The sequence below is a fragment of the Euprymna scolopes genome, chromosome 13, assembly GCF_053919585.1.
Source record: "Euprymna scolopes isolate OS-2025 chromosome 13, ASM5391958v1, whole genome shotgun sequence".
NCBI classification, from domain to species: domain Eukaryota; kingdom Metazoa; phylum Mollusca; class Cephalopoda; order Sepiida; family Sepiolidae; genus Euprymna; species Euprymna scolopes.
Window position 1 is genome coordinate 102,766,896 of NC_136494.1, and position 17,344 is coordinate 102,784,239.

Sequence of the window (17,344 nt, forward strand, 5' to 3'; positions counted from 1 at the left end):
GAATTAGCGCTCAAAATATACATCAACAAGAAAAATACACAATTATAGATCGGAACTTCCCAATATTTAAGTTGGGAGTGACCTGAATAAATCCTAAATTGTTACACCGGTTTCTTTTTGCTCGCTAAATTTAAAAATTTATCACAACGTCAGAATTTGTATAGTAATAAACAAACCGGGATTACATAATAGTGCACGCACGGGAGGCCTCACCACCACCGTGTTGCTTCTTCGTATACTTGTTTATGTTTTATTTAGTAATTGTATTTTGCTGACGAGATTCATAATTCATAATTGTTTTTGCTTCAACATCAAACAGTAACAGATTAAAAATATTGTATAATTGTTGTAACTTATAATAATAATCGTTAAAAAAATGTAAAATTTTTATAAATTTTTATTACTTTATTAAATATACATTTTTAAACCAAATTTTATCTTTTATAGTAATGAGATATAAAAATTATTATTCTCTATTATTAAAGAAAAAAATGATCGTTCTGGGAGGCCCCACCTATAAAGCGCACACTTGATTAACCAAATATACACTAGCAGAAGTTGTTAAATAAAAAATATTAACTAGTTTAAAATTAAATAAATTTAAATTAAAAACAAAAAAAACGTCTGTTTAATGTTTATATTTGTGTCAGAACTAATAATAATAATTTGAGTTAAACTGTTTGTTAGCCTTTTCAGCTTTTGTTATTAACCAAAATACGTACGTCCAGAGGGAAGTAAATCACAGTATTCAATAAATGCGTGTCGATAATTGTTAATCGCCCGAAAGGATTTTTTTTTTTTTAGAAAAAAAAATAAATAAAAATAAAAAACGGACGACCTCGTTTTTAAAACGAAGACTAAGAAGAAAGATGGACAGTCGATAATATATTTCGTCGTCCAATAGCTTTTACTGTTCCCGAATTATTAACAAAAACTGTTTTCTATGTCCCGTGGGTTTACATTTGCAATAGATGATAGCAATACAAAACTAGCCGTCGAGTAGTCCGTTAATCTTTCTCCTTTGCTTAATTGAAGTATGGAGAGTTAGAAGGACGATGTGAACGTCCGCCATTGCTGAGCAAACAGCCAGCAACAAAATCATTGGACATCAATTCGTATTTTGTTTCGGATACAAAAAAATAAAATACTGTTATTCATGTTTTCTAAATAATTTTTTTTACAATAATATTTAATGAAAAAATCAATTCTTATTTATATTTTAACCTAATTAAAAACAAAAAAAAAACACTACATAAAAATCGTTATGGTGTATGTACGGACCCGTCACTGAACTAAGGTGTCATATTCCGAAAACTACGTAAATTGAGCAAGTGGTTTTAAAGAACACAATTTTTTGATCTCGCAAGTTTAAATTATTGTGGACTTATCTGCCCTTATTTTTTTCAAGATGGCGACGCGAAACAACCCATTTTACTTACTCATAAAATGTGATTTTCTTAAAAATAAAACTACTTAATCAATTTACGTAATTTTTTGGAATATTACATCTTCGTTTCAAGACGGGTACGCACATCATAAAGATTTTTGGTAGTTAGTGCACATATCGATTCGCGCTATTTTTTAAAAATAGTATTTTCAAGTTTCATTAATGTTTTATATCTGTTTTTATTAAATTGTAAGATTAAAGTACAGAACAGATACAACACACTTTCCCCTCCCTATGTTAAGAATAGCTTTCTAAATAATGTTAGTGCGCACCGCACCACACCAGTACCAGGTTGTTATGTTTGTTTTTTTAAATAAAAACCAAAAAATTAAATTAATTATTATTATTTTTTTTAATAAATTAAAAATCAAATTGTTTAATTTTTATATTAGTAGCATTGCAAGTCGATGAACAGTTACTACAATAAACGACATTTGTGCATTTTAACATCCTTGTACAAATTTAGAAAGCCAATATTAATATGGAGATGGCAGGGGTGTTAACTCTTGCCTTGCCGCGAACGGAACTCTCTTAAAATGAAACAAAAAGAAAATGTTAAAATGTGAACGTGCACAATGAATAGTCTTGAGCCGTTCGTTGTGATCTTCGCCGATTAGACACTGGCTGGCGACAACAGATTGATTTCAAAAGATATTGAATAATGATATAGTGAAACAATAATTTTGAAATAAAAATTTTATTCATAAAAAAGTTAAAACTAAACAAATTAATTTAATAAGTTGATTTTTTTTAAGAATGAAAAAATGTATAACCATTTAAATTATAGTAGGATAAAAAAAATTTTTTATCATTTATGAAAAAATCTAGCATTGAATTATTTTTGGATAATTTTTCATGCTGCAAAAAAAAGCTATTTACGTTCAATCTTGTTAACTCAAAATTTAATTTAAAAAATTGTTGTAAAAATTAATTCGATTCACAATTTTTTTCTTTTCATGCGGCTGTTCCCTCCGTTGCGAAATAATAAACTTATTCTTTCCATAAAAAATGAATAGGTGAAGACTGTCTTTTGATATCTTAAAAAATGATACATACAATTATAACCAATCAAAATATTAAAAAAATAGTTTTCGTAAAGATTAAATATTGTAGTTAAATAATAAAATATTTGGAATACTCATACAAACAAATACGAAACTAAGCGCTGTCTGCACGTAGAGCTGCTTCTGTTACCAAGGCAACGGTAATAAAATGGCGATGCTCCTTTCAAAATATTAGGTCGATTTTTTGTTTGTTTGTTTGTTTGTTTCTCTTTGAAATGGAATCGATGATCGCATAGTGTGCCTCAATTGTTTCCATCGCCCGATTGATTTTAACGATCATTTTAAACAATTATAATCAACAAAAAGAAAGATAGAAAAATAACGTCATCTTAAGAAGAATTCCAGCAGGTACTCTTCGATTGCGACGAAAAAAAAAAGCAAAAAGCGCTCATGTCAGTCCTAAAGTGGATGTTATTATCTCAGGGCAGGTAAGTAAAAAAAAAAAAAAAGACATACATTTATTTTCTATCCTCATTGAGATTTTGATAAAATTCTATGAAAAAAAAAGAAGAAGATAAATACATAACCTATCTAAATATTTTGTGTGTATAAATAAAAATAATTTATTTGTAACCACAGACACTACTGTTTCTTCATGCTTACGCAGTCATCAATGTAGGATAACAATTCCTGCCAGTCATGAGATTTGAACCCAACCACGAAGCCGCCTTTTACTCCATTTGCCGAGCCTTTACATCAGTGTCACCAAACAATTGCTACGGAAAGGATAGGAATTAAAAACTATTAAACCATACATACATATATATATATATATATATATATATATATATATATATATATATATATATATATATATATATACATATATATATATATATATATACATATATATATATATACATATATATATATATATATATATATATATATATATATATATATATATATATATATATATATATATGGGGAATCAAAGAAGTATATAAGGATTCTTTATATGGAGATTTGTGTGTGTGTATATATATATATATAATATATATATATATATATATATATATATATATATATATATATATATATATATATATATATAATCACAAAATGAATACGTCAACTGGCCACTTCATTCATACAATTTAATCCCATAAGATTATTTTTTTTAGGGGATATTTAAATCCCATATCTACGCTGATAAACTAGACACATTGGACTACTTAGAAGACAACATTCAATGTGGTATTGCCAAAATACAACCTAATTTAATGTGCAGAGTTTGTAAAAATTGTACGTCTAGATCATGCCATATACATGCAAGCTGCATGAGACGTATGAGCTGTAAAGACCATATTCCCGAAATTGTATTTAAATTATAAATGCCAAAAATTAATCTTTGAAATAAATCACATATTTGTATGATGAAAATATTTTTCTGTGGTGATTCATTATTTATTTTAATTTAAAGTTTGCCGCTTCTAAAACTACATACTGCATGCATATATATATATATATATATATATATATATATATATATATATATATATATATATATATATATATATATATATTAGAAAGACAACCGCGTGCGTATCTGTATTTTTTTTTTTAAATAAGCAAAATATTTGTTTAAAGTTTCAAATTTTCGGCTTATATATATATATATATATATATATATATATATATATATATATATATATATATATATATATATATATATATATATATATAAGGGGGTGGTCACCAATAATGTATATTTTTTAACATTATTTTATTATTCCGTGTTTTGGTTTTTCATTGAAAATTATGTTTAGATCATTGTAATAATGTTTTTAAATCATTGGAATCGTTTTTTATGAAATTTTTTTCCTGTGTAAGTAAATAAAAATAATTGTCTGTTTAGAAGATTGGGATTATTTTGAAACTATTTCCAGTGCATGTGTGTACATGTTTTGAAACATAGAGGTGTCTGTTATCTGCAATTTTGATGTTGCTCTTATGTAAGGCCACTCTATTGCTGAAATTTTTGATGGTGCCTATGTAGGATTTGTTGCATGCTGTGCATCTTAGTGCATATACTACATTTCTGAAGGTGAAATTTAGATCCTTTTTTATTTTGAATGTTTGTGTTGGGTTTTGAATGTGTATGTGTTTCCTTCTATTATTATGTCACATACTCCGCATCGCGGTTTGTTGCATTTTGTAACCCCTTTTGTAGTGTATGGAACGAGTTTTGAGGAAGTTAGGATGTGTTTTAGGTTTTTAGGTTGGCGTTTGCTTTTTATTATTTTTGTTGTTTTAAGTATGTTGTTTAGTTTGTCATTCTGAGTGAGAAGAATAAGGTTTTTTGTTATCTCTGTAAATAGTTCTGGGTTGTTTGTGTTGCGTGTGGAGACGTATGCTAAAATTTGTTCTTTGTTGTGTTCTTTTGGGATTCTTAGTTGGTCTATTGAATTTTTTTCAGCCAGTTCAATACCTTTCTGTATTAGTGGTAGTGGATATCCTCTTTTCCGCAGGGTTATTTGCAATTCATTCAGTCTAGTCGAACAGAGGTGTCTGTTCGTTACTATGGTGCAGACTCTACGTGCTAGGGAGTAGGGTATTGATTTTAGACAGTTTTTAGGGTGGTGGCTTTTGAAGTGGAGGTATTGTTGAGTGTCTGTGGGTTTGTGGTAGATGTCTGTAATTATGTTGTTGTTTTTGATTGTTACTAGTATGTCTAGGAAAGGTAGTTCTGTGGGGCTTTGTTCTAGTGTGAAGTTTCTTTTTGGGTGTAGATTTTGCAGCAAAGTGTGGAGTTCTCTGATATCCCCCCATGTGATCCTCCAGAGGATAAAGCAGTCGTCTAGGTATCTTTTCCAATATTTTATGAAGAGTGTTTTTATATTGTGCCCGTATTTCTGCTCTATCCTTTCATAAAGGGCCTCTTCTAGGAAGGTGAGTGTAAGGGTGGCATATGTTGGTGCCATTTTAGTACCCATTGCTGTGCCTAGTATTTGGATGCAGTTGTCGTTATTGAATTGGAAGGAGTTGTTATTGAGGATTATGTCAATGCTGTCAATCACAAATTGTTTATTGAATCTGGGAGGTGTAATATATATATATATATCCCAAATCTCTCTCTCTCTTTCTCTCTCTCTCTCTCTCTCTCTCTCTCTATATATATATATATATATATATATATATATATATATATATATATATATACAGATCCCAAATCTTTTGCCTTGATAGAGGAGTAGAGGCGAGACTAAAACTTGCTGCTATGATTTCAAATGATCTGAAATAACAGCAAGAGAAGATTTGATTCCAAATATTTCTCATATGGTATATATATATATATATATATATATATATATATATACTAGCAGTTCAGCCCAGCTTTGCTGGGGCCCTATGTATTGTTCATAACTTTATGTGCATATGTATATATATATATTAAAATGTTTGACTCATGCCCAGGTAACCTACATCTAAAATTTCAAGTGTTAAGACCCAAACTTAGTAGAGGAGTTTGATAGAGTCTGCAAAAGTCAACTTTTTCAACTTTGACCTCTTGGCAGCCAAAATTTCACCCAAAAACTGATTTAAAAGCTTGCTGCATGTCTGATTACCCATTATGTAAAATTTAAAATATTTAGACCCAAAATTTGCTCAATAGTTTGCTAGAGATCGCAAAGGTCAATTCTTTTCAACTTTGACCCCTTAGTAGCTAAATTTTTGGCCAAGAAAACGATTAAAAAGCTTGTCCTATGTCTGAATACACTTTATGTAAAATTTCAAATGTTTAGACCAGAAATTGGCTGAGTAATTTGGTAGAGACCGCATAGGTAAAATTATTTAAAACTTTGACCCCAATTTTGACCCCTTAACATTTATTGTTTTAGGCTCAAATCAAATTAAAATGTTTCATTCATGTTACAGTAACATACATTTAAAATTTCAAGTGTTTAGACCCAAAATTTGCAGATGAGTTTGATAGAATGTTCAGAGGTCAAATCGTTGAACTTTGACCCCTTGACAGCCAAATTTCTGGCCGAAAACCGATTAAAAAGATTTTTCCAAATCTGAATACTCTTTATGTCAAATCTCGAGTCTCTAGAGTGAAAATTGAGAAAGTTGTTTGGAAGGGAAATGTACCCGTACACACACAGACACGCACACACAGACACGCACACACAGACACGCACACACAGACAATTTCACTTTGATAGATTTAGTAGCAGTTCAGCCCAGCCTTGCTCAGGCTCTATGTACTGTTCATAACCTGCTTTACATGTGAATACACTTTATGCAAGATTTAAAATGTTTAGACCAAAATTTTTATGAATAATTTCGTAGAGACCGCAGAGGTCAATTTTTTTTAAAACTTTGACCCCAATTTTGACTCCTTAATATTTATTGCTTTGCTTTCAAATCAAAATAAAAGGTTTTACCCATGTCCAAGTTACTTACATCTAAAATTTCAAGTCTTTAGATTCAAAATTGGCAGAGGAATTTGGTAGAATCTGCAAAGGTCAACTCTTTCAATTTTTACCTTTTGGCAGCCAAAGTTTCGCCCCAAAACTGATTAAAATGCTTGCTGCATGTCTGAATACCCATTATGCATAAATTTCAAATGTTTAGACCCAAAATTGGTTGAGTAGTTTGCTGAACACTGCAAAGGTCAAATCATTTGAACTGCACCCCTTAGCAGCTCAAATTTTCAACCCAAGCCGATTAAAAAGTTTGCCCTATCTTTGAATACCCTTTATGTAAAATTTCAAATGTTTAGACCAGAAATTGGCTGAGTAATTTGGTAGAGACCGCATAGGTAAAATCTTTTAAAACTTTGTCCCCAATTTTGACCCCTTAACATTTATTGTTTTAGGCTCAAATCAAATTAAAATGTTTGATCTATGTCCAAGCAACCTACATTCAAAATTTCAAGTGTTTAGACCCAAAATTTGCAGAAGAGTTTGGTGGAGTTTTCAAAGGTCAAATTGTTGAACTTTGACCCCTTGACAGCCAAATTTCTGGCCGAAAACCGATTAAAAACATTTTCCCAAATCTCAATACTCTTTATATCAAATCTCGAGTCCGTAGACCGAAAATTGACACAGTTATTTGGTAGGGAAATGTACACACACACACACACACACACACACACACACACACACACACATATTTTCACTTTTATAGATAGATATATAATTAGTTAATTAATTATTTTTTTTTTTTTTTATTTAACTTTGGAATAAAAAATATAAAATTTACACAGAAGCTTGAAATGCATTCAAATTTGGCTGTCTTCAAGTCCAACGTAAACAAATTCTTGATTAATTGTCCCCTTAAATAATCCAATTTACCAAATTTCGGTGCTAGTGCACTTACTGATCCGTGCTATTTTTTAAATCGTATTTCCAAGTTTAGTTAAAGTTTTATGATATGTTTTTTTTATTCAATTGTAAGGTTAAAGTATAGACTAGGTACAAAACACCCTCCCCTCCCCATGTTAAGAATGGCTTTTTAAATAATATTGTAATTATTTCAGCACAGATCAATAAGTGCACTAGTACCCAAATTTCTAATACTAACGATTACTAAGAAATTATCCCATTGACTACTGTACACTCAATAACCGTTATTCTCGAGTGTCCTCTGGGCCTTGATAAGTGGTGACCTCTTTGTAAAATATATATATATATATATATATATTATACTTGCAGGACCCGTTTCTCAGCTTTGCCCGAAGATATCTAAAAGAATGAAAAAGGAAAAGTCTTTTTAAATATTCTTTGTGAATTGTTAAGTACCTGTCTATTAGCGGTGCACACAGGAAATATGTCACAAAGCTAGAATAGATTCGGTAAGAGAATCCCCTTCTACCCCCAAAATAATAAACTATGATTACCTGAGGCATCATCATATGTGATTCACATAAAATATTGACTGTGGATAAACTGCTAAAAAAAATTAACACAAAGAGAATAATTGGTTTGTTAGGTATTTATTATTCAGAGCATAAAATTTTGGAAAAAATGATGCAAATTATTGACAGAATTGTTTTACCGAAACCAATGAAAGTATGATTATCTGGCACAATGAAATGTATGTATTTTTTAAAGAAAGCTATTCTTACCAGTAAAATTCTTTTATAGTTTAGATGACTGAAATAGAACATTTTTAAATTTTTATTTTATGAAGTAATAAAGGAAAATGTAATATGTACATAAGTAAAAATTTAGGCTACTAAAATAGGAATTTTTTTAAACAGAGTGTTTATTAGATAATTGATAATCTGATATTATTAGAATTAGTAGAAGTTGTTTACTGAGAATGCATTCTGGAATAATGAGTCTGATTGGCTATTTATACTTGGCGATTGTCTGTTGTTCATTTAAGTCAAATCTATATTCAGTCAATAAGTACATATAAATATGAAATGACGTAAGTTAGACGATTTTTTGTAAGTGAATGTACTTATAGAATGGAGCATTGACTTTATTATCTGTATAAATCTCTTAGATAGATAATATTTTATCGTGTACCTTCTAGTGTTAATCTATATAAACATTCTAGGGAAACTGTCCATGGCTAAAGTAAGGTGAAGCTAAGGTAAGACCAACCACTTCCAAGAATTGTCCTTGAGATTTGTTTATTGTCATGGTAAAACATAAGTTACTTGGGAACTGAACCCCTTTAAATTGAATTGCAGATTCTGACAGAATGACAGATATTCTGGGAATGAATGTCAATTCTCCTTTAGTCACACCAGTTAATATGACAGCTTCTATCACATGATATTGCATGCAGTCAACACACAATCTTGTTCCATTGCATAGTCAAACAGTAACATAATTGAGCATACAGCTTTCAGCTGGAATTTCTGTGGTGGCATATCTGGTAATTCTAATGACTTTAAAAATTCTGTAGGGTATTGTATGGCATGATAATCATAGAGAGTAGAATATAGAGAAGTGAAAGTTTTTTCTTTAGCTAGAATTTCATTAATCAGTTGTTGATTGATGACATGTACCATGTCATTTTAGGAGCTAGAAATGCTCTCTACGTTAGCCATTAAGGATACACATATTTTTCAGCTATATCAGAATAAACTTTGCTACTAAGTTCTGTGAGTGATGAAACGACTGATCACATGGAGTAATAACATTCTTGCCAGATTGCTCCCCCCCCCCCAAGAAAGAAAAAAAAACTTTCAATACTTAGGCAGAGAAGGTACCGCGCTGAACTAATAACACTCTTATTTTGAAATCCGGTCTTAACATGAGGAGGAGAATGAAAATAAAAATGCTATTACAATTTTTTTACCTACATTTTCATAACTGACACTGTGTCCTTCTGAGAATTTTCAAAACCAGAACTCATTTGGATGGGTAAATATGCGATTTCATCACATAAGTTAGAATTATTGTCTGACTGACAAAGCCTCACATAGAAGAAAAGCCTAACTAAAGAAGAACCTAGGAAGTTTTTTTTTTTGATCTGCACTTCATATTTGAACTTAATTCAGTCAAACAGAAAGTCAAATAAATCTGTGAAGATTTTATTTCACAATCATTGTGATGAAAATAGAAGCCCTTAAACTGCCTTTCAAATAAGTGTCCAAAGTTATTAATTTCATTTGGGCCTGAACACTTATAAAGTTTGTAAGAAACATGCAATGAATACAGAACACAGTTACAATCATGTTAAACCTGTGCAGGTCCAATCATGCCTCGGCTTCAAAAAAAATACCCCTTCCCCTTTTCATCATATCCCATACACACGAAGCAACAAACTTCTTATAAAAGGAAATTATATATTTAGATATAAACTAAATGTAACAAATGTAAGATACAAATCAAAAGTAATAATGTTTTTCTCCGTTTTCTCCTGCTTTTGATATTAACTATTAGATCTTTTCGCCCATTAGAAATGGGCAAAAGTTATACTTGACTTCAAATGAATGCTTTATGCCAAATTGATGGTTAAATTTGTGCTCATTTTTGCATTAAATATTAATTCCTATTAATCTCTAACTGTGCATCGAATGGATACCATAATACTTAGTTCGGTGCACCTTATGTTAACAACGGTCCATTACAAAATTTCACCCAGATCAGTCCAGTACCTTCCGAGAAAAATAGAATTGACAAACAAGCAGACAGACTAAGAGAAATATAATAGAGTTATTTCATTAATTTATGAAAAAGAAAGCTTAGTTTTTGTACAAGATTAATTAAGTTTTATTTTTAGATTTTCATTGTCAGGAATAAAAACTTATTTAAAATGTCATTAAAATGAGTCATGAAACGTACTTCACAGTTCAGTAATTGTAGTTAGCCATTTGTACTTGTTTCTGATCTTGCTTTGATTTTGCTTTTATACGTGAGTATTTAACTACTCTTCGTGGCTTTCATCATTTCTTTTAATGTTATCTTCTCAATTAAAGGTTGGAAACGAAGCAGTTCTCTTGCTTTTCTCAAGCAGACTGATAGAAATGTTAGAGCCCCAGGACTATTTCAAAGTTTTCCTTCTTTTAGGCTAGTTTCGTTACTAAGTTTTGGAAGTGTCGTCTATCCTACTATTTAATCCTAACCGGGAAAATTGGAGACATAGATTCAATGTCTTAGTTGCCAACCTGATAGGTCCTGAACTGTTGTGTAAGTTTCAAAATCTATCTCATCGCCGAAATGTTGTGTCCCTCTGCCTGTTCTACAAGTATTTTAATGGTGAATGCTCCAACGAACTACAATTACTTGTGCCCCCTCGATGTAAATACCCCTGACAAACCTGACAGGCAGCAAAATCCCACCCCTGCACAGTAGAGATTCCTAAATGTAAGAAAGTGTTCTACTCCAATAGTTTCTTCCCCAGAACTGCTAGACTGGAACTCTCTTCTGGGATTCTGCTTTCCCAACTGTACTGACATGCAGAAGTTCAAGTGTAATGTGAACAGATATCTTGCTGCTCAATTTCTTACATAGTATCCCTACAACTTATGTCCCTACATCAGAATGGCAACTGTGCCTTGTTTGGGGTGAAAATAGAATTAAAAAAAAAAATGATACAATAGTCACAAAACTTAACGCATCACTCTAAATCCACAGTTTGTTCCTGTAACTACTGCATCATCATTCCTCCTCAGTGCCCTTCTCTTATTTCTTGTACACTTTAGTCATGTTAATTAATAAATTTAACTTTCATTATACCACCCTGAAATAAAATGAATTTATGTTCCTGATATTCCTAATGCTACTTGTAAGTCTTCGATCATCTTTTAGGCTTCTTTAATCTTCTTCTGTCTCTCTTTCCTGTTATGTTAATATATTTCTTACTTCAGAATATCTAGAATTATTTTATTTTATTTCTGATCGACGTCGTTTTAATGCATAGGCAAGTGTTTGGAGGTTTCCAAATAATCTCAGTTCCTCCGAAGGTGCTTTTCATTCTTGTTCAGTTGAATCCTTAGTCAAAATATCTGAGGACAAGTATTCGGCATTTTCAATTAAAAGATCAACTACTGCTAAGGTGGGGGTGGGGGGTTCCTTTAACGTCTGAATTGAACGGATAAGTAAAATGCATCCTGTTTGTAAAGAGACTATTTCAAAAGAAGAAGAAGAAGAAGAAGAAGAAAAAGGTGTTTGTCATCTTTCTCCCGCCAAAATTAAATGCCTAATGATTGGTCAAAATAATTGTTCTGTCCAATCAAATGGATCTATTTTAGAAGATTTTTTTTTTTACTCGATGGTGCTGTTTTTACTCCTCCCTTTACGTGCCATTCTCTTTTAAGCCTTCAGTTATACTCACACACATTTCTATTTAAAAATGTTAGATTTCTTCTCGGCAACATTTGTGGTGTAATCAGAATGAATCTTCCCTGGACATCAGCAAACACTCGTCTACCTACAACAAATGCTAACAATTTTCCTTAATTTCTATTTGTGCCTAAAACTAAACTTAAATTCTGTGAGCGAAGTTTCTTTTCTAGAACTCCAAAAAATTTAACGAACAGTACTTAAATTCCACCATTTCTGATGATCACGGTGTTGTCTCACCAACCAACTGATACTCATTAATGCTTATCCTCGATTGGCCTGTAGGCCTTGATAAGCGGCTTTGTAAAAGAAAAATAACGATAAAAAATGGTTCAATTTCTCAAATGATGACCCTCCAAGAAAGTAGATCTGAGGAGACAACTAAAAGTGAACTTTTAATTTTTTTTTAGCAAATTTTCATGTTGTAACCATCAACATTTATGCACTTCAATTATAATTTTAAACACTTCTTCTGCATACTTTTTCTTCTTTGTATTTTTGTTTTACATATTTTACTTTTTCAAAATTAATGGATCGGGCATTAAATTACTCCAAAACAAAGCAAGCAACCATCATATTCCTTTTCGTTTTCGTTATTATCGCCATGGGCCTGGAATATGTGCCTATATTAAAGATGGCTTTCCATGTGGTAGGGACATCTCCAGAGAAGATCCTAACTTACCCTATATGTGCTTCCGGGTTGCATTAGCTCACACTACTGCATTTATATTTACTCTCTATCGCCCCCACAACAGCGGAGTTACTATCTTTAAAAGCATATCTGAGAAAATTGACCAAGTCCTATCTGCTTATCCTTCAGCTAACATTCACGTATGTGGAGACTTCAATGTTCACAGCGTCGAATGGTTGACCCACTCAAACAAGACAGATGATGAGGGGAGGTTCTGTCATGATTTCTCCATTGTTTATGACCTCACTCATATTCTTTTTCTTTTTCGTTATTGAATAAATAAAAATGGCTATTTGGATGGGGTCGTTTTCACCTTAAAAATTTACATTTTGTTAAATTGCCTAAAAGAATTTATTCAGAGGAGATCTTTTTCTGCTTGCATATTTTGTTATTATTCAATGTGTAATTCTTGCAATTGTTTCGGGAATAATTGAGATCATTATGAGAGCAATTAACTTAATGACATAAAAAAATTTGCCCAAGTTAACAAGTTATTTTTCTTTTTCTGTTTGCATCAATTCATGGGAAAAGTTCTGTGGGCATCACAAACAAACAAAAACATCAACGACAAAATTAGGTCATTCATCAAATTTTTCTAAGGAGATTCTTTCTCCTTTCTTTTTTTATTTGTCTCGTGTGCCAAAGATGAAATCCTGAAACAAAATGTTACCCTTGTGAAAACAATATTTTCAATTGTTAAATTTTTTCAGCCACTCACATAATTTGGAAATAAGTCTGAAAATATTAATCATTTAACAAAAAAAGTATTTCATATTTGGTAATTATTTCCCCTTTATCGTAACTCTTAAATACACACGAAACCTTCTATATAGGAATCTGTCCAGCGCTATATTGCAATTGTACTAATTAAATAATTGAATAAAGCTTCTACAACTACACCCTTATCTCCTCTACAGTGTTGTTTGTTTGTCGTCTACTAAAATAAGCCAAATATTATAAGTTATATTTTGTGCATCATCTATATTTTTCTCCGTCTGTCTATCTGTTTTTCTATATCTCTCTCACAATTGTCCCTTTTCCCAAATGTTCTTTGTCTCTCTCAATCTTCTTCTTCTTCTTCTTCTTCTTCTTCACTCTCACCAATCTTCTACTTGTCTAAATTAAAAAAAAATTATCCCCTTATAGCTTCTCATAGTTTTTCACTTCACAAAGCCGTTGTTGCCTATTTAAACAGATTCTTTATAAAAGAAGAGCATGGTGATCATAAAACTTATTTTTACATAAGATAAAGCAAATAAAAATCCATGTTTATTCCATTCACTTTTTTTCATAACATCATAATTATTCAATTATTCAATCAGTAAAAAAAAAAAAGAAAGTTGATTTTGTTAATATATCAAATTCCTTGCATCGTGGTTGGAAGACCAACCTAGGTTGTTCTACAAAAACGGTCTACAGAGCTGCATTAAATGATGGGGAAAATGCGTGACTCTGGGTGATTCCTACATAGAGAAAGACTACTAATTATGCCAAATTTCGTTGTTCTACTGCTCTGAGAAGTGGGTAAGAGGGAGGGGGCAATATAACTTCTTTGGATTTAATAAAAATGACAAATAAATAAATAAAAAAGGGGAGAATATATATTTTTCAACTGATAATAAAAGCTGGATGTATTTCCAACAAAAAAAAACATAATACGAATCCATGATTTTATGACGGATATTCTGTGTTTCATGCGATTACACCTAAACAAACTGAAAAATAAATAAACAAAGAATAAAAATAAAATATTTTAGCCCCATGTAAGGGGAGGTAATTTTACTATATAACTATAATTCAATTCAATGCAAATAATTTGTCAAAAAATAAAACAAGTATGCTACAATTGCTATGTAAGGACAGAAGATGATACAGTATTCTTGCACCTGTTTAAATTCTCCTTGAATTGCTGGCATATTTATTACCTCCCTTGGAAATCTATTCCAAGATCCAGGGAGTTTGATTGAGAAAGTATTTCTCCTTTGGTTCAGTCCAAATCGGCAATGAAATGGTTTATTGTAGTGTCCACATAGATATCTTTCTGGTGCAGGTTTCAATAATAGGTCCTGAAGTATACCATATGCCCATTAAGAAGATTGTAGGGCAAAATGAGATGACCATGTGATTGTCAGCACTCAAAGGAGCAAGGGTTAAACTTTGTGAGTAAGCTTAAATAGGGCAGATCTGATAGACTCTGCATCATTTGAGAAACCAGTCTGGATATCACATGTTAGATATGTTGCAGGATACTGGACACCATACTCTAACATATGATCTGACAAGGGAGACATAATGTAAAATAAGCACACATCCTATCCAGAAAACTATATTGATCATCCTGTGAATGACCTTTTAGCAAAGGACAAAACAAGTAACCATTTTTTTTTTTGTATTTCAAAAATAGATGTCATTTTGAAACTATAGAAAGATAGTTGCTCGTTCTGTCCTGTATGGTCAAAACTGGGTGATTATGTTCCGTTATAGGTATATAGTGAAGTGCCCCCCCCCTCCCAGCACATCCACTATAAAAATATTTTATTTTTAATTTTTCCAACTATTGCAAAGGTGTCAATATCATGTCAGCTGATGATCCTAAAAATAGTCTTTCTTCTCTTATAGATAAAAAAGAAGAATTTTTACAGGGGAATATTTTACGTTACACTGGTGTAGTGTAGTGTAAAATATTCGCCTGTAAAAATTCTTCTTTTTTATCTGTAAGAGAAGAAAGACTATTTTTAGGATTGGATTTTTTGGATTTTCGACACTTATCGGATAAATGTCTGTACAAAGCATATCTAAGAACACTGCCAGAAATATGAATTACCTTTCTGTGAAATTTGTAAAAGAAATGCTCAGCCGTTTTGGAATCTAGGAGGAACTCACTCCTTCACTCACTCACACACACACACACACACACACACACACACACAAAAAAACAAAAAAAACAAAAACTAACTGACTTTTATATAATAGTAGAGATAGAGATAGTATTTTAGTATTTTCCTGATGAAGACTCTTATACGGGTGGAAAATTAGAAATTAAATAAATAAATATGTTTATTTAAAAATTTACATTTTGAGAGATTTCTCTGTGTATGTGTGTGTGTGTGTGTGTGTGTGTGTGTGTGTGTGTGTGTGTGTGTGTGTGTGTGTGTGTGTGTGTGTTTACTTTTTATCTTCTTTTTGATATAATGATGCTTATTTTGCTTTTTGTTTAATATAAATAACCTTTTAGAGCACACTGTTAATTAATTAATAGTAAACATATTTATTTATTTAAATTCTAATTTTTGACTCATATACGAGTCTTTATCAACCCCCCCCCCAAAAAAAAAAAAATTATTGTCTGTATTTTCCTGATGAACACTCTTATGTGGATCGAAAATTAGAAATTAAATAAATAAATGTTTATTTAACAAAGCAATTACATTTTGATTGGTTTCTGAACCGTTCCAGTGTTTCAAATTTCAGTGCATTCAAACAGTGAAAATACTTTTACTACTTATTAACACATGCACACCAAAGTACAAAGCCACTGAACTCGGACATAAAAATAATTCAATCTTCAATAAGAACAGAAGACTAAATGACAACATGCTGTGTAAAAGGAAAAGAAAAAAAATATTCTTGATGGTCAAAAATTAGAATTTAAATAAATATGTTTATTTTTAAAAAAATTTGCATTTTGATTTCTGTTTCTGAACCGTTATATTTGTCTAAATTTCAATAAATTCAAACAGCAGAAATACTTTTACTATAGACTTTAATGTCATTTCATTTAAATGAAAAAAAATCTAAGTTTGTCTTTATGGATATAAACGTTGGTGGATGTGAAGAGAAATGGTCACAGAACTGACCATTTTATCAAAAGCAACTATTACAAATAAAATCTAAATCTAATATCAAAATACTTGGATAAAGAAAAACCGGTAATCAATGGATAATAACGGATAATCAAAAATAGATTCAAAGAGGCAGCAACACTTGTAGAATTTTGTCACCAAAGCTTCTCAAGAGGAATTCAGGTGGGAAACAAAAAGAAAAAAGTTCTGTTTTGCTGTTAGCCATTCTGTGATTCTAGTATTCAAGTCTTAACGTGTTTCAATGCTTCTTGTGTTCATATATTGTGAATACAGCATTTAAGTGGATAACCAGATCCAAAGATGAATGCTATACCCAATAAAGACTATTGTGAGACAAGTGAGATCTCATACGACACTGGCAAGCAATCAATTGTTGGGAGTTGGAATCTTGTCAGCTGTGAGGGAAAAAGCATTGATGGAAATATCAGTGATACATCTATAATTTCAAAATGTGACAGACTAATGAAAACCTTTTTTAAAAGTTAAGTGAGACAGACCAATGAAAATGCTATATCAAAATTAAG

General features: G+C 31.1%; 1 protein-coding gene across 1 annotated transcript in view; it reads left to right on the plus strand.

Annotated features, from left to right (window-relative positions):
* The first annotated feature begins 2,546 nt into the window (after window positions 1-2,546).
* LOC145292121 (adenylate kinase isoenzyme 5-like) overlaps window positions 2,547-17,344 on the plus strand; it is a 54,280-nt gene continuing 39,482 nt past the window's right edge. Inside the window, exon 1 of the mRNA XM_080138226.1 lies at window positions 2,547-2,939. The gene's annotated coding sequence lies outside the window, so the exon portion shown is untranslated. The remainder of the gene's footprint in view (window positions 2,940-17,344) is intronic.